Here is a 16,338-nt window from a genome sequence, read left to right on the forward strand (position 1 = left end):
TTGGATGGAGAGGTATATGAGTGCTCTGGATTTGGCATGCTGTTGATCTAGTACTGTGATTCCTACCTGTATGAAATGAGAGATTAATTTACAGGCTACAGAATACCTCACTTCATGAGGCGAAATGTTTTCTTTCTTTCTTTGTTTATTTAAATGTGTTAACCTGGGTATAGCATTGATCCTAAACAGACCTATTTCATGCTTAACCCAGGTATACAACACCATACAGTTTCATCAGGTTTGATTCATGAATTGAATGTCTTTCTAAAACTGTTTCTGTTTGCTGTTTGAATAGTGCATTTGACTTTGTTTCTAAGGGTCCTTTACTTTTGTGGTGTTTGCTGAGCTTGTTGAATTCTCTAAGTTTTCTAGGCTTTGTCCCTAACTGGCGTCATATGCTTTGTTTCTATGGTTATACATAAGACTGGTATTAATTCATGTTTTTCTTTTTTTTTTTTTTTTCATAGAGGTAAACTGAGTCTAGGAAAGTCTTATTGCTTCTTATAAGGGAAGGAATTTTAAAGAGGTCCGGTCAATGGTTACACAGAGCATTTCTGACTTATGAAATTTTAGTACAGAAGTACTGACTTATAGGTTGTCTATAAATTAATTACAATGCCACCTGGTCTTTTAATTATCCTATCTTTCCTAAGAACCCTATAGCCTACAGGGACTGTTTGTTCATCACTTATTTCAGGTTTGAACCAGGTTTCTATAATGGTTAAGCATTCTTTTAGGTATGCAATTCATCAGTTTTGTTACAGATGCTTCTAAGATGCAAACGGCATGTGTTTAGGCCATTAACATGATGATAAAGTTGTTTTTCATTTGACTTAATACAAACAGGACCAGGATTAGGATGAATGTCTCCATACATAATAAGCTCAATGGTTGCTAGTGAAGTAGCAATAATATTACTTTGTCACTTTCATTACTTCCTTTTATGACATATTTTCTTTAAAGATAAATATGGGGCAAGGGGAGGTGACCATGATGGGATTTTGTAGGGCTCATTTAGCTTCTAAGCTGTTTGTTGTGTTGAGAATAACTTGATAAGCACAGTATGAGAATCTTGGTTAAAAAAGGGTGTTTGATAATTGGCTAGTATGGTGAGGATCAGGGCAAGCCTTATAAATTGCAGTGCTCAATTTAGACCACTTTGGTGGGGCTCTTAGCTGAAGGCCCTCCACTTACCACCCTCCATGCTGCCTTCCTGAACTTAAGACCATTTCAGATTAGGTATCAGAAATATATGCTGTTATTGTATATTAAAAATTAAGCAGTTTATTTATTTCTTAGCTTATATTTTACCATAAGGCATGGCATGCTAAAACAGATGTAAATTATTGGACTCCTAGATATTCCTCCTTTCAAACATCTGCTGTAGTTCCTTTGTCAGGGTCTGCTTAACTCACTCAGGTACACTATAAGGAGGCCTATTTGGTAGGACACTGCCCTCTGTCAGGCCTATGTTTGGCCATCGAATGGCATATTCATTGAACAGCCATTCTCTGAACATAAACCATTGAAAGTGCCTTTCCTCGACAAGGTACTTCATTGTAAAAAAATACATTGAATGGCCATAGTTGTCCAACAGAAAGTAAACAGTATGGGCATAACTGTAGGTAAGGTAGTAATAAGGAAACTTTCTGTTTCCACATTTCATTGCCATCTTAGTGCTGGTATATATAATGGGGGGGCACAGCCCCCAACATGGGGGGGTGAGGGGTGCAGCCCCCCACATTACGAAGATTTGAATCCACGTAATGAGGGGGGCTGCACCCCTCACACCCCTAATTATATATAACAACTCTGGGATCGCACTGCAATGCGGAAAGGGAACGTTTTCTTATTGCTATTTACCTAGATGTACATAAGTGCTGTTTTCTTTCTGCTGGCCAACTATGATCATTCAATGTATTTTTTTATAATAATATGAAGGTTCACTGAAAGGAACTTTCAAAGGTTTATGTCTGGCGAATGGCTGTTTGATGAACGTGCAATTTAATGACCAAACATAGACACCCCCCCCCCCCCCCGTTTTCGTGATGCTACCAGCAAATATGTTCCCAAACTCCTGTAGCACTGCCTGGATCTCATGGATTTTGGGTGAAGACAGCTGCACACTTCCCCTTTTCTCTCCCCTTGAACTATTTTTTTCCTCTCACTTTTCTCTTTCTCTCCTTTCCCTTCTTCACCTCATTTGACTCATTCCTCACTCTTCATCATATTCCATGCCTAACAATAGTACATACTGCAAATGCTTTGTTCTTCATATTTTATTTTCTCCATGAAAACACTACATTATATGGAACAGTGAGCAGGCATTCTTCTTACTTACTTTACTGACTGAATTATTGTACCTTGTCTACTTATGATTATGTTCACTTAAACTGCATACCATCCTGACTTGCATCTCTCTGCATGTTCACTCTTACATTATCACTGATTCAGGGATATTCAACCAAACATGGTCTGGGTGGATGAGTGCTCTACCATGGTAAGCAGACTTTAAATACACAAATAAATATTTACATTTAATTTTTTAGATATTATGAGGTACTGCAGGCAGCAGCAAGCAGATCATGCTTCTGAGAAGCAAGACCTGGTAAAAATATTTTGACTTATCACAGTCCACAGCTCTAACATTCCATGGCTAATATCCTCATATACCAGGAAGTACCAGACAAAAGAATCAGTGGGGCTGCACTTAACAGTTGTGTGAAGACTGGAGAGACAAAACGAACATGAACATTTTCTAAACTCCATTATATATTCTCATCTTATATTATTCCATTTTTCCCTCCTGGGCTTCCAATCATGTCTTGCACTTGCTTGGAATGGATGGAATTCCTTCCCACTGATTCTCACGCCTTGTTAAAGTCAACGTGTTTCCTCAGAACCACATAAAACTGTTCAACGTCTTCAGTATGCTCAACAATGATAATAAATTAATAATATTCATCATCTCAGATATCTCCCAATAAATGTCATTGTTTACACACTAACCCACCTATTACTGTTTCTGAAAGTTTACTTTTATTTATTTAATTATTTGTTAACCTGAGTAAGTGTACTAATATGTGTAGATCTTTTCCAGTAATATCACACAGGTCAGAAGGGCAATGGTAAGGATTACATGCAGAGGAAAATTTAGAGTAGTCACTAAGCATCATGTTTTGAAATATGTGAATAAAAGTAGAATGTCTTAAGGCAATGCACACGGATATAAGCACAGCATGCAAAACCCACACAGTTTATTTAGCTTTCTATAATACACTGTGCCTCAAAACTCCACCCTAATCCAGTCCAAAAATTTTCTATCGTTAAATCTCTTCTTGCACTATTGTCTTTTATGTGACTCTGAAACTGTGATTCTCTCCAGTGAATGTATGAGTCAAACTGTTTTTGTTACTGTTTCCTACCTTCAGAGAAATAAATAATTTTCTTATCCACCTCTGCCTCCAACCACTCACCACTAACACCCTGCGTTTCCCTTTTCTGTGATTATTTTACTCATGTCAGTAACTGCAGCAAGTATTTCTCTGCCACAATGCTGAATTGGTAACAATGTCACAAGTCTTGGTCATCAGAAGTTACCTCACATCACAATATCATATATATTGCTTTCTATTGTTTACTAGTGTTTGTTTTCATGCTGTCCAAGACCGAAGATTCCAAATTTATTTATTGTAATTGTATTGCATCTCTATCAGTCTCCAAATTAAGTCTGGTCTCACTATCCTCTGAGACAGTAACTGGAGTGTTACACAAAACTAGATAGTTATTCCTCCCTTCCCTACTACCATAACTTATTTAACTGCTCTGTATTGTACAATTACCCTCTGAAGATAACCCAGTGTGTTATGTAAATTCATTCAAATATGTTATTGTTTATTTCTTTGCAATGTTTTTTATTTCACTGTTATAATGCTTCTTACTATATTGTACTGTGGAGCTTTATCTACATTTGCTTAACTGTTTTATTGTAAATGTTTCACTGTGTTCATCTTCAATTTTGTAAATTTTCTTGATTACTTGTACTGTGGAGCTTTATCGCCGGGCCTCCACTGAAAAAGGCCTTTTGCTCATATGGACTATCCCGGCTAACAAATGGCAAATAAAATAAAATAAAATAATAATTCAACACATTTTGGGTTGAAAGCCCTGCTGAGCACTCAACAGCAGCAACTAACCACTGTGGAAGCATAAGCAGCTAGCACTATGAGCCACACAATAAGTGTAAAGTTGCAGTTACTAATAATACTCAAGTATCCACAAGTGCAATGTATGATGAGAATCGTCTGCTGTACTAAGACCTGTAACTACAATTGAAGTATGATTACCAGTAAAAAAATACCTTGCACTTTTCTGTAATGGCTCTCAGACAAATCTCTGAGACACATTAGGCTATGACAGAGTCAATATGCCTTGTGTGGGGCACCTTGAGGTGGGGGGCCCTACTGGGCCAAACAGGTCCAATTGGCCTAAGGCCTGATAAGGGTAGCAATTAAGAATGCTGTAGTAATGTTCAGTGCAATTATCATTTTGGTGTATAGAAGGGATGGTATTTGCAAGACAGGGAGGAATCTTTTAATTTAATTATTGATTTATTTTGTGAGAGGAGTTATATAGCAATAAATGCTTGCAGTCCCCTGGAAGGACAGTGGCAAGAGAGGAGTGAAGTAGGGCCCCAATAACAGCAGTTGGTAGCCAGTCAGTTTGCAAATGTGCTAAACAGTGATCTTCAGCAACAAGTTACAGTGCTGGTGCTTTGTGAACCCAGACAGAAGTAGCGCAACAAAAAGTAAGTATCCAGAAAATAAGCATTCTTTGAAGAAAACATTTCAGCTCTGGAAACTGAGTTTCTGTATTGTAAACGTATTTGCTATTGCATCCAGTGCAGGACTTCTCAGTACCCTCACACACAAAGAAGGGGCAGGTTCTACAAAGGGCTGTATTGGAGTAACAATCAAGAAGCTGCACATGAAACACCATTACTTACAGCATTCTGTCCAGAGGTCTAAAATAATAAGTAAGAGATCACTTGGGGTTTAAACATGCTAAGCTCCCTATAAAATCAGACCATGTCTGCAGGAAAGCAGCTGCAAAAACAGCAGACAGGTTAAGTTTTTGGTGATGATTTCCTGGTAGGACACAGAGACCTACTGAAGTATTACACAGATGGGCCATGTAAAAGATAGACTGAAACAATACCTCATAATGATTTCCATCTAGTAAGGCAGTTGATAATGAGCTTTGAAGAGAGAAGGAGTCTTAACTGAGTCAACAGCTACTGTTGGTAGACTGGTAAAGCCACAATAACTTGGACTTTCTACAATAAGAATGAATACATACAGAGAAGAGAAAGATGAGCACTGAAATGGAAGTGGATGCAAACAAAAATGCATTCCATCAAGTATATACAGTAGAACAGTATATCTTGTAAAGTCAGCCAGCAGGTTATATTTGTATTTGTCCATCAGTGCACAATGCTTGTGTTGTCTATGACTCAGAAAATGTATACAAAGTACTTTATGAATCCTGTCTGATGTATTTTCTTTGTTGTTTATAGTGTATGGTACTTAAAGAACAAAATATATGCAAAGAATATTTATTCATATGTAATATTTCATAAGCATATTAAGGTATTTTTCAAATTAATACTTTATAAAGGGGCACCCTGCTTACCCATGTACTTGTATTGTGCAGTTCACTGAGCAGTTTACATTTTGGGATTCCAAGCTAAATTACATGATCATTGGATGGATTATTTAACATCAAAATAGAAAAAAATAATTCAATATTTTTTATAATGCAAACATACTAAGTGATGATACAGGTGGATAATGTTCTAAGTACAAATGTAACTTCCAGGTTGAGCATTAATGTGAAATATGGACTTTCCAGAGGCAACAAAGCCTCTGAATGGTTCATTATTTCCAAAGAATGCTCACCATGTTGGATACTATTATTCACTTACTCTCATTTAAAGTAAACTATTTGTGCCCTGGAATGGGTATAACAGCAATCTGGCAACACAGTTGTGGGATAACAGTCACATCCAAATGTTTCTTTAATATCTTACTTTGACAAACCAGCTCTTACATGCTCAGCACCAATTTTAGGCATCAGTCACACTCTTGTTTTAGACATGCATATCATCAGTAGCAAGAAACTCCATGATATAGAAGACAAAGCATAAATTTGTGTTCATTATAAACAATGATCTGTTAACTGTAAATAGCATAAACTTTCTTAGCATCTGTTTAGATAACATTACTGTAACAGTAACACATCAGTGCACACAGGAAGGTAACAGACTTAATTGTATCCACAATGATTTTGATTCACAGGAAACTGTAGTATAATTACAGTACACAAACAACAGCATTTGATGATCCAATAGTTTAAACACATAACATTTAAACAAGTGTGGTGCACCCTGCGGCTGGTAACATGTCTCTATCAAAAATACTTAGAGAAAATTATACAAAGATGTTAAGAAATAGATTTAAGGTAGCTTGAGGGAGAAGAAAATGAGTAGGTATAAAAGCACATGAAACAAGAACCTCAACATACAAATTTAATGTGTCACATGCAGTGCATTGTGTATTATTTACACTAGTATATGACAGCACACTTCAATCCATTCGGGTGAACCAAAATTAAAAAAAAAATGTTATACTGTAAATAATAACATACTGACAGTCTTATCAAGTAGGGCAAAAAATGCTCAACAAGCAGGCATGACCACCTATTTAAAATACAACAGAATATGGTGCAATAGCTATTTATAACTCATAATAACTATAACTGACAAAATAAAGGTTCTAATGAAATCTGAGAAGAAGACCTGGTGGAGCTAGGTGAAAATTTAGATTTATTTATTGTATTCATTTGCATTTGTTTACTGGGATGGTCCAGCTGGGCCAGAAGTGCCCATTTTCAGTGGAGTCCTGGGGTGTAGATGTATTTCATCATTCAGAAAAGAGGGTCAGCAAAGGCAGAATGAACACTTACTTATTAATTTTGTTTACTTTATATAGGTATGTATAAGTGTATATTTTCATTTAAGGACCAACGAGCAGAACATCAGTATCTACTAATTGTGACAACTTACAAACAAAGGATCAAGTTCTAAAAGACTTGCTGTCTTCACCAAAGGAGATTCTTGACCTTCACCTGTCAGTCAGAACCATACCAGAAACTACTAACAGGTCATCCTCTGCAATTTGCCACTGGGATGAATCCGTGCTATGCCTGCTGCAATGATTACCATGGAATATTTGCCTCTCATACTAATAATGAACTGTACAAAATTGCACCCCCCCAAAAAAAAAGATTGGCATTAAGATGTATCAAGTGCTACACCACCCAAAAAATGCCATCCTGTATCACAGTCACTTTTGGTCAGTGGTCCTGACAAGCTATCACATGTGAAGATATCACATCTACAGACAGTTAACTAAACAACTCTAATCACAACAGGAAGACTGGAGCAAAAATATGAAACAAGCAAACTGCAGAATGTACAATGGATAGCAGGTACCCTTGGAGAGAGGGTGGAATGAGATTCACTATCTACAATTATGGCACACACTTACAATCATACTATACTGTGCCCCCCTTTTTTGTCTCTTCATATCCTTAGTATTAGGTAGAAAAATAGGCCATATGTGTACAAAAAGGGGGTGATACTCTCCATTATACCCTTAAGGACTAAATCTCTCCTAGACTTATGTTGGCAGTCAAGCTTATAATCCCTGGTAAATATACGGAATGAAGACCATGTTTCTGCTACTTAAATATCTCCTATTGCAGACTCTGCCTCCACTGAAGGCTGTAGCCACAAATATATCCATAGTGGAATGGGCCAAAACAAGAACTTTTAAAGGTTTACCAGCATCATGTAACCAGATAAAATAAAACTTGGTATGTTCAGAGCATATGAAACAAACAACTGAAATAATTCCATAAAAGGTTTAACACTATCACTGTAGAACTACAGCTGTCTCTTCAGATCCATGTGATAGAGAGGCACTCCCTGTAATTCTGGGGTTAATCTTAAAAAGAAAACACCCAAACTATTTGATTCTAAGCAATTTCAGACATAATCCTGCACATGAAGGAGGGGCTGGAAGGAAAAGCTACTTTGGACTTCTGAAGCACTGTGTAAGGAGCAGAACACATTAACAATTAATGTCTGTAACTATGAAACCCATCCTTGCTGACGTGATAAATCAAGATGATAATTTCCCAGGATAAGAACTTCAACCTGTCTGATTTACAGATGCTAAATGTGACTTAGTCAAGCTTTGTTTAAACAAAATTTACATCCCATTCTAAAACAAGTCTCCTGTTTGCCTAAATACATAAAAATGAGAACAAGCTAACAGTAGAAAAAGAGCTAAACAAATTTTCCCAAAGTAGGGAAGATCAAACAGTGAATCTTGACAGAGAATTCAGATAAATGCTAACCAAATAAATATGACAAATATTTTAAAATCTTAGCCGTATCACCTGTGCTGTTTTATTAGGGTCTATGTTTACCAATCGAAAGGAACGTTCATCGAACTCCCATTGATCGTACATAGTCCAGCGAATGTTCTGATTGTACAGAACTTCACAGAATGATCATAGTTGACAAACATAAAGGGAACAGCATGAAGTATATACTTACCAGTAAGTAGGGATAAGTAAAGCTGCCCTTCCCCACGCTACTGCAGTCTTGGAATGATATATATAATTAGCAGGGGTGTGGGGGCCACATTAAGATGGTATGGTGTTCACCAAATCCTCCTCTTGTGGGGGGCCGTGTCCCCCACCCCCCACTAATTATCTACACCAACACAGAGATCACAGTACAGTAGGGGAAAGGGCAGATTTCCTTATCCCTACTTACCGGTAAATATTTACTCCATTCCCTTCCCATTACATTGGCCAACTATGATTGTTCAATGAACTTCTGTACAATCATTTGGCCTTTTGAGGAATGGCAGTTCTGATGGTCTATGTATGATGAATGGGCATTCAATGGAAATTCCGTTAGATCAGTAAGCATAGACTCGTTTTATTGACCTGGAAAAAGCTTTCAACTGTGTTGATCACCATCTGCTGTTAAAGTTCATCACTGTAGCTGGAATCAGCACACAGACTTCACTTTGGTTTCAAAGCATTTCCTCTAACAGACACTTTGTGGTCCAAACTGGCTCAATATGCCCAAATGCTACACACTTTAACAAAGGTGTTTCAAGGGGTTCTTATTACGGGATCACAGATGCAGTTTGTCGAATGCGTCTTGATCGAACCAAAAAGAGCGAAAAAGCAAAATAGCGAAGTGGCTTTTCAACGAATTCTTTCCCTGGGAAAGAATTTGCTTGACCACTTTTGTTACTTTGCCATTTTCTGCACTGTAGTGTGATCCCAGAGTAGACATATTTAAGTAGGGGGGGTGTGGGGGGCACAGCCCTCCACATTATGTAATGTTTTAAAGCTTTTTTTTTTTTGGAACAGTGATTTTTTTTTCCCCAAGGGAAAAAAATCGCTGTTCTGAGGTTTTGACGTAAGCTTTCGCTTACATGGGGTCGATTAATTATCGTTCGCTTTTGTAAGCGTGCGATAATATAATATAGACCCATTTCAAGTGCTCTACCTTCTCCCTATACCATTTTTACTTTTTACCAAACAGCCTCCATTTGACAATTACACCCTTCACACAATTCTCTGTACAGATGACAAGGTTATTTAGAGGCTGGGGCCCACACATAAAAATATCACTTGCCTTGTGGCAAACAAACTTGTCTTAATCATAAAGAAAGCTAAAGGTCTTGCCACAATAATTCTGGTCAAAGTAAAAAATAATAGGGAGACAAGACCCAAAAACTGGGACAGATTTTAAATATTACTCTTACAAATTTAAATTTGTTTTCTTAGAAAACAGCTTTTGTATTAGCATGCATTTTCTGAACTATATCAAGTTTGAAACTCAAATGCCTGTCATTATTTAGTGACTTCAATCCTCAATAATTTCCCAGAAATCCATTAATTTTATGAAGGACAGACCAAAAATGTGAGGCAAAAATCTGAACATTCTGTGACATTCTGGACATTTGAGAGGTATGGTAACATTCAAGTGGAATATCAAGGTCAACAACACTGATCCATTATAAAAAGTACAAAACCTATGGATACCTAGTAGTCATCCCAGGCTCCACATTCAACTTCTAATACCATATACAGGTCAGAAAATGCAAGGGCAACAAACTCCATTTTAGGGTGAGAAGGATCCTCCAATTCCTGTTTCCTTCAGGCAGAACAGCCATTGGAAAAGATGTCCTTCTTCTGCAGAAAGAGTACGTCTTACCAATCATAGACTCAGCCTCACAAAAAAAACCTGCACCTCCCGTCACAAACCAGACAACACATAAAACACAAAATCAGTGTTCCGCACAATCACAGCTCTTAAGGCGAAATAACATACCTAACACACTAGTAATAGGTGACTCTATAGTCAGGCACACTGATGTCCCACTCACTAGGCTGGACAAGGAGAAGGTTACTGTTAGCTGCCTGTTGGGAGACAGAATTCACCACATAACACAAGCACTCAGGTCACTCCAGAACAAGTACAAATATGACTCTGGCATTGTTCATGTTGGTGTGAATGACCTGAGATGTACCTCTCTGGACTACATGAAAAGAGACATGGAAGAGCTCTCTGATCATGTAGCCCAGGCAGGTATGACCCTGGCCCTGAGTAGCATCCTGCCCTCATCAAGAATGATACCGCAGTATGAAGAAAAAATGATCAATTTCTACAACTGGCTAAGCTTCTGGTGTCATTCAAAGGGGATCCAGTGTCTGCCAGCCTGGGATGACATGCTCGACAAGCCTCGTTGCTTCGCAAGAGACTGCTTGCATCTGTCATCCTTAGGCTTTCAAATACTGGCCAAGGTTCTTGCTACCCCATAGTGCCTTTTTTAGGCAAGGCTCAAAAGTCAAACCCACCTCCATAAACAGCACAAATAAAAAAATGAGGGTTACGCTACTCAGCGCCAGGAGTTTAAATCTCAAAATGCATGAGCTCAAAGCATTCCTCAGTATGGGGAACGTCAACATCTGTGTAGTAACTGAAACCTGGTTCAAGGCTCCACAGAGCACCCCAGCACTACCAGGCTACAACTCATACCACACATTTTGGCCACAGAACATGGACTGAAACACAAAAGGAAGGGGTGTATCCATATTCATCAAGGATACCTACACCTCCAGGTTAGTGGCGCAGCATGATACCTCTGAGATCATCCATGTGCAACTAACATCAGGAGAATCTGCAATGCAAATTGTGGCCTGCTACAGATCACCCTCCATGACCCAGGACCACCACTCAGTCTTTCTGGAAACACTGGAAAACATGAAGGTGCTACCGAACACCCTGATATTGGGCAATTTCAATTACCCTACTGTTAAATGGGAAAACTACTCAAGTACAAACTCCCAGGTCTAGCGCTTCCTGGAATTTATCAACTCAAATGTCCTGGATCAGCTCGTAAACTCCCCTACCAGAGGTGAAAACATACTGGACCTGGTCATCACCAACATGGACGACAGGTGTTCCATCACTAGTTAGGTCTGACCATAAACTAATCACTCTGGATGTCCACACCACACTACCACCCCCAACCAAGGAAACCACAGTGAAAAACTTTTCTATAGCAAACTTCACCTTACTTAGACAGAAGTGGTAAGTTTCACAGCCCCCACGCTAAAGGATAACAGTGTCCAAGATGCAGGAACCTTTACAAATGCACTCTATGAGCACCTACAAGGATGCATGGATCATGCCACCCCTAGCAAAACCAAGACTCACTCCCCTAAGAGAAGGAAACCAGTCTGGTGGACCCTTGCCATAAACAGGCTATACAATAGAAGGAGGAAACTAGTTCAGAAAAAAACAAATCCCAACAAGGAAAGACATCCCTGATCAGTATCAGTAAGAAACTAAGGTCCCTCATAAAATCATCCAAGGCTAACTTTGAAAGAAAAATAGCCAAGGATTTGAAAGATAACCACAAAGCCTTCTTTAGCTATGTCAAGAATCTAAGTGGCAAATCACAGATATGCTCCGAGATAGTGCAAAATAGCACAAAATATACTGAACCTACTGATATTGCCAACATCCTGGCAGACAGAGTCAGTGCAAACTTCACCCCCCTCTCACCCCCAAAAGGGCCCACAACAATACCGGAAAAGTGTAGTGTCCCGGAAATCACAGACGCACATGTGAAAACAGCCCTTTCAAAAGCACAGCATCAATAGGGCCAGATGGTGTCCCAGGCTGCGTCTTGCACGAAGTACAGAACAAACTAACTCCCCACCTAAATACACTGTTCAACCTCAGCCTCTCCACAGGCTACGTGCCCAAAGAATGGCACACAGCAACAGTTATTCCGCTCCACAAAGGAGGGGCCACAACTGACCCTGGTAACTATCGCCCCATAAGCCTTTGTTTGTAAATATTGTACATACTGTTCTATATACTGGAGTAGTTCAAAATGCGTACAGATTGTGTGATTCATTTGTTCTCTTTACTGCTTTCCCTTCTAGTATCATTGTTTTCTGTTTCTACAGTTTTTTTCCTGTTATAACTATTTTTTTCTGTTATTCTGTCCCAGGTTGAGCCTGAAAATGTGACCATGGCTGCACTACATAAATGGGAGGGGGTTCTGTGCATAGCAGTTACTGCAGCTAATAAAAAATGTGCAAAATGGAGTAAGGTCATAGCCATAGTTATGGGCATCCCACAGCATAGTATAAACACCCACTGACCTGCATTTTTGTGCACCACTATATATGTACTGGCATGGCCACCCAAACAAAGAAGGTACTGCCTTCAAAAGTTCACTCTGCAGGAGAAGGAAGTGCTACTGCAAGCCCTCTGCATGGATGACATTTACATCTTGGGCAAAGGTGCCAGACAATCACTGTGACCAGATTTGGCAGTAACTGGTGAAGAATATGAAGGCTGTGGGGAGCCATAAGGAGTCTCTACAACAGGTTCAATGAAGGATTACTGATTTGATATTCCATGCAAAAGAAAATGCATAGGACATTGAGACAAACAGGTGCACCACCCTGGGCTGACCACCAATACTGAAGTGGCTCACTAAGTCTGAGGAGTTTTGGTTTCACACACCGGACATGGCAAATGCCACCCCATACCTGGAGGCGGCTTGAATATGAGAGCTGGGCTGCCACCAGTGTGTTAGTCAGCAAAGCACCCTGCAGCAATGTCCATCACTGTACAGTATAGCACACTCCTCAACATTTTTCCAGGAAAGGATACTGACTAAGCCCATTACGCCTATCTGTCTTTCCAGGCATCTCTGGTCCGAAGCTACAACAACCTGCTTGACAAGATATGTCAACATATGCTATAGCTGTATTGTAATGCATAGTAGCAGTGTGCATACCACAAGGCATTATATAAGAATACTTTCTTAGATAGACAATAGTACCATATGCGCTCCTGCTTTCAGAGGTTCCACTGGTGGAGGGACCAGTAAAACAGACTAACATTGGGCTGTCATCAGCAGGTCACTTATGGCTGATATCAACTGGCACAGTCTGATTATGCAGCAGCACTCTCTGCAATACTACAGAAGGAGTAGTCATCCACAGTTACATTTAGAGAGAACCCTGTAGATGTACAGGCATAGCACACAGCCTCATAAGGACATGATGAAAATGTTGTATCTGAGAGTCCTTCACAGGCTCCACCACTGAACCTGGTGAGCACAGCATCTGAAATGCGCACTACCTCTGAGGTGCAAATGTGTAGTACACCTCTTGATGTTGCCCAGCATAAGGGATAAACATGGGAAGGATTAGATGTCTCCATGATAGCAGGACCATCTCTGATATGGCTGTAACACATGGAATTAACCGGTGTATGTGCAAGTCAGTGATGCAAGCAAAACTGGCTCCTGTCCACAGCACTGAGGACATTGTAAGTGTGGTCCATGACTTGCAGGATGATGTACAACAACTGCACAGTGACAAGTAGAGGGACAGAAAGCAAACAGTGCTGCTGCGGTTGCTGGTGGCAAACATTGCCTCCATAAGTGCCTTCATGAAACAGACTGCAACTGTCATACAGTCTGAATCCCTAGATCACGCCTTCTGCAGCTGGGGGGGGGGGTCCAGATGTGGTTAGGTTGGCCACAGACTGACTTGAATACACAGACCATTATTGAGACAGTATCACTGTCATCTATGGAATACAGCCTGCCACCCCAGTCTCAGGTTCATCCAGATCAGGTGCAATGGTGCTTCTCTGGCTGAACACCTGAGATGTTGCATCAATTTGTATGCCCATTCCCATATCTCTACCCCTTTCCTGTCACCTGGTGGCACACAATCTGCCATCCTCAGCCATGAGCATCACTATGTTATGGGCAACAGATAGTACACCCCATCAGGATGGACACTCATTTTAGCAATATTCTGTACATTTCCTGCCATGGACCATTTCACGCCCTGAGACGAAAAGCCAACACAGTGGACTCTGCCAACAGTCACACTGATGCAGCCTTGACCTCCACACTGGTGGATATCATCCCCTCACTCTCCACATTTTCTGAAAGCATGTGGCTATCACGTTCACCTGTAATGATTCTACACTATCTCACAGTACTGAAGTGACCTCTTACTGTGCCCCCTCACCTGTACAAATAACAAGGATTGTGTTTTACTCATCTACTAATATGTGTAGGTATGATGACATCTGATGCATGGCATGGGAAATCTGCACACTGCCCTCCATAGCTTGGGTGTGATGACGCAAGCATCATTTTATTCTGTTTTTTTGTGTCACGACCCATAGTTGTGGACCAGATGCCACCTCTTTGCTAGTGTTTTAATGACTTGCACCCAGCTCTGCCTCATCTGTGGGGCTGTTACTGCCCTTACCTGTGTTTCCACCCTGTCCTTTTGTTGCTGATATGATTGACATGAAGGGCCCTGCCATGATGTTCACCTGGTACTCAATCTACTTGTGTAATGCCATGTTGTGCACTGTGGCACATGCAATTCTAAATCTTGCTGTAGAAGGTATTTTAGTGTCTCTTACTTGTCTCAACATGCTCCACTATATTTTCTGTATTCTGCATTATAGGCAATTTTCTGTGTGGTCTGGGTTTTGTGGATGGGGATCTCAATAAGCACTCCAGGTATATATGTCAACACTTGCAGCACTCAACAGACCGATATATTATATGTGACCTATTCTCTACTTGAATGGTACTTTTGTGTATAGCCCTACCTTGCAACCATGTGAACCTAACGATCAAATGATCTTGTGCAAAATCACCTTGCAGGAACCTTTGATATAGGACAGATGTGTGCTAAATTAATGAATCATGGGAACTGCCTGGGCAGTGCATGGACATATTATAAATAATGCCCTGGTCATTACAGATCACCTTGGAGTTCAGGGAGTTGAATATGTGTACACTCCATCATTTCCAGAACTTCAGGGAAATGGGTTGTGTCACAATGTCATACAATATACCATAATATGCACTGTGCTGGTTATCGCCATATGCTACAAAATATTGTTGATGAACTGATTTATGATTTGTGATGCTGATGTCTGTGATATCCCTAATGTATCCCCCTTAAACTACCAATAGGTCCCTGTAGCTAAGGTGGTTAAACTTATACATAACTTAATAACCACAGAAATGGACATCTCTTGTATCCCCCCCTTGATTCCACTTATGGATGAGGCAGTATGACTAGGTCCCTTACATAATTCCTGTCCTTGTGAAAATGGTCCACAATCTACTAGTTTATGAGCTGGCAGTAAGCCAGACACAGTCTGTACCGCTTTCATTAGCGCAGACAGCTGTAACACTCAAAAATACAGACAATGACTCTGATGGTGGCTAACAGCATATGCTATTGAGTTACTGCTAGTGTTAATCTTAACATGGCTCCACTCACATACACTTCAAATCTCTGTGTTCAAAATGGGCATGTGCCACACTGCAAAGCAACTATTTTATACATTTTGATTGGCTGGAACATTTAGCATGTCATTATTTGAATACCCAATGTGACTTCTGCATGTAGTTATTCACTTCTATGTCATTATAAATTCAGGAGCAGGAGCTGAATATTGTGATGTTTTTGCCCCTTGGACAACCGACCTACATGCATCTCAGAATTACTCATGCTCTTTGCAAAATCACTACTCGAGATTATGTGTGCTGTGCAATGTGCTAGGCATCCTTGGATCCCATCCATAATTTGATCTTAACCGTTGCCCCTTGC

Source organism: Protopterus annectens, chromosome 16.part0 (assembly GCF_019279795.1).
Source record: "Protopterus annectens isolate FY-2018-M chromosome 16.part0, PAN1.0, whole genome shotgun sequence".
NCBI classification, from domain to species: domain Eukaryota; kingdom Metazoa; phylum Chordata; order Ceratodontiformes; family Protopteridae; genus Protopterus; species Protopterus annectens.